Source organism: Octopus bimaculoides, chromosome 24 (assembly GCF_001194135.2).
Source record: "Octopus bimaculoides isolate UCB-OBI-ISO-001 chromosome 24, ASM119413v2, whole genome shotgun sequence".
Taxonomy (NCBI): Eukaryota; Metazoa; Mollusca; class Cephalopoda; order Octopoda; family Octopodidae; genus Octopus; species Octopus bimaculoides.
Window position 1 is genome coordinate 14471759 of NC_069004.1, and position 3621 is coordinate 14475379.

The window sequence follows — 3621 nt, forward strand, 5'->3', positions numbered from 1 at the left end:
ATATATATATATATATATATATATATATATATATATATATATATATATATACACACACAATATACTATAATCAAATTGAATTTAAAATATCACCAAAATATCGCCAAATATTTTTAAAAGAAATGAATGAAGAAAAGGTAAAGATATAATATTAGAGATCTTGACAATAAATCATGTAGACAACTTTTAGTTTTTAACAAGAATGGTTTTGCTATTCCGTTGCATTTATCTTTGACTTTAATTCTATGTTTTAGCAAAATACATATATGACTACTGAGAATTGTGCTGAGCTTTCTGTTTTTGTTATCATTTTTATTTGCTATATTTTTGTTTTGTCTTCAGGATATCTTAATAAAATTGCATATGTCAATCTTGTAGAAAAATTTCTGATAAGGAAATAATTCAATAGGAACAAGAAAAAAAAAAGAGAAAGAAAAAGGAAAACCTCTTTTGGATATTTCTTTGGAAAAATTCTTATTCAAAAACATGTGATGAAAAGTCTGGTAGCATTTTGATATGGGAAGACAGAGGTGGAATAAATACATCTTTTTTACTTAAATATCAAGTGTTGGCATCAGGAAGAGCATCCAGCCATAGAATATTGCATTAAGAAGTTGTGTCTTATCCAGCGAATGCCAGCTAGGAAAGGAAAAATAAGAAAAAAAATGTATGTAAAAATAAAAATGATGACTTATGATGATGGCAATAATGATCATGACAACAATGACGATGGCAGTGATGATGATGATGATGATGATGATGATGATGATGATGATGTGATGACAATGATGGTGTTGATGAGAGTGAGGATGAGGAGGAGGATGATGACAATGATGATAATGATGGTGATGACGATGACGACAACAACGACGATGATGACGATGATGATGATGATGACAAGGATGATAATGACGATGATATTGATGATCATGATGACAATGATGATGATGATGATGATGGTGGTGGTAATGTTGATGATGATGAAGGTGGTGGTAGTGATGATGATGATGATGATGTGGTGGTGGTGGTGGTCATGGTGGTGTCAGTGACCTTGGAGGCAGCAGTGGTGGAGTTCATGATGATGAAAATAAGTGCTGAAAATCTAAGACTGTGCAAATTATTCTTCTGTGACAAAAGTACATGTGACATTAAGAGTGTTTCGAGTACAATTATTAATTAATACTCCAATACTTTTGGAAACTAACATTTTGTGTGAACATTAATTTTCTTGTGCACTGATTAATTTCTTCAGTGTGCACGAGAATATCATAGAGTGCATAGGTGCACATGCATGCACACGCACAAACAGAGGTGCACAGTGCTCTCAATCGCGAGATAGTAAATGCAATCTGTTACCGGGTCCACTCATGCAAATATGAGCTCTTAGTGGTGCTTACCTTGCTCAAGTACTCTATACACTGGCAAGAGTATGACTAAAACCTGTGACCTTGTGGACCGTAGTCTAGCAGCACAGCCATTGTACTTCATAAGTGATATATTCATCATCATCATCATCATCATCATCCTCATCAACATCCTCATCATCATCATCATCATCATCACTGCTACCTTCACCACAACCACCACCACAAACCTCATCACCAAAATTACTCCCACTATAACCATCTACCACCTCCAACACCACCTCCTCCTCCTCCACTTTAGAGGGCTCCACAGCAAAATAAGTTTTGGAAGTGCTGCTGCAAGACAATCCAAAATAATAACTTAACATTTGCTGGGTGGTTGTCCTTATGGTAGTGTTTAAAACCAAAAGTTATTTGTGTGGTACACATGTTATATATATATAAGAAGATAACAAATTCAATGTAGATATAGAGTAAAATTTCTTTTGTTGAAAATTAACCAAATGGGAATGAAATTTGCTTAGTGGTTGCAAACCCATGTCCAAAATTTTGTAAAAACAGGATCAATGTGTGTGTATGTGTGTGTGCTTTCTGTCTGTTTGCCTCCCACCTCACCCCACCGCTTTGCAAACAGTAGTGGTGTGTTTATGCACCAGTAACTTAGCAGTCTGGCAAATGTGACCAATAGAATAAGTACCAGGCTTTAAAATGCAATAAGGACTTGAGTCGACTCATTCAATAAAAAAAAATTCTTCAAGGTAGAGCCCCAGCATGGTCGCAGTCTAATGACAAAAACAAGTAAAACATAAAAGATGAAAGATTACCTAGGGTAGGTCTTTGAAACCAATGTTTTCTGTGAGTCCAACAGGATTGTTGTCGTGGACGTCTCTGATGAGAACCGAATAAGGTTTGAGAATCGATTAAGGTTGTTCATTTCTTCAATCTGCAGAGAAATAGCTAAAATTTGCGCTGTTTATAATAATACCAACAGTGGTGCATTAGCATGGCCGCAGCTCTGAGCTGAAACTATAAAAAAAAAAAAGTAAGACTTTGACACAGGAATATCTTTTTGACTGTGAAAATGCTGTGTATAGTTGCCCATAAGCTAATAAAATGGGCCTTGGTAGGTTGATTCCAACTCCATAACTTTCTTGTCCATGGTTTTTATCTATTGTCTCTGTATAAAAAGTTTTTGATGAAGAATAATTACCTGATGATGGTGGAAGGTAATTCGTTGTCTCTGTCATGGTGAGGAATATGGAGCAAAAAAAGACCTGGAAACTTTTCATTGTTCTGATTGAAATCTTTATTTTTAACAAACATTTACACCAGCTAAATGACATTCATTCCAATCTCATTTCAGAGACATTATGCTGAATTTGTTTGTCGGTTGAGTAAGAAAATAACAGGACAACCAATTTTTGGCACCAGTTCGTAGTCAGGTAGGTGACATGGTATTATGCTATCAAGGAATTCCATTAGAATGGCATGTTTTTGATCATCTTTCACTATTGAATCATCAGCGATCTTGACTTTTGAGTCACATAGAAACTTTTCAGTAAGTCTATTTATTTCATATACATTTGTATTCAATAGCATCTAGATATTTCCTTTCATAAAGTTTTCAATTGAGTCACAACCATTTTGTGAGTCAAGGAATGTTTTTTTCAGTGTAGGAATGTTTCTTTGATGAGGCTTTTGTGGTCTGGAATCAAGTACTGAAGAGGAATCCTTTTGGTAGCTTCTCCTTGGCCAGGCAGAATTCTACAGAATTGCTCATGAAAAACATGTAAGTCTTTCAAATGAATTGACTTAATACCACATGTACTGAAGGTACTTCACAACAGTGTGATGAAGTACATTATGACCAGTGGTGTTTAACAACATCTAATAGTCTTATGATTTTATTCTGCATATTCCCTTCTCAAATCCACACACTTCTTGGTCATACAGTGGTCTTTCTGATTTTCTAAGCCTTGTAAAAAAACTTAGAAGGTTGGGCCTCTAACCAGGCTTTTTGCGATACCCTTAAAGACAGGAACTTTTCAGTACCCCCTCATACATACATACATACATACATATATATAAATATATAGTTTTTTATTTTTCATTCCTTTTGAAGATTGTTGCTGGCAATTGAACTCGTGACTTTATGATCGTGAGCCAAATGCCCTAACCACTAAGCCAGGTGCCTTCACATATACATATATACATATATGTATACACACACACACACACACACACACACACACACACA

At 35.1% G+C, this 3621-nt stretch overlaps 1 long non-coding RNA gene across 1 annotated transcript in view; it reads left to right on the forward strand.

The window, feature by feature from the left end:
* The window catches only part of LOC128250706 (uncharacterized), a 170176-nt gene that overhangs the window by 144507 nt on the left and 22048 nt on the right, over window positions 1–3621 (forward strand). The window contains exon 3 of the long non-coding RNA XR_008266710.1: window positions 2728–2806. This is a non-coding gene — a long non-coding RNA (uncharacterized LOC128250706). The remainder of the gene's footprint in view (window positions 1–2727; window positions 2807–3621) is intronic.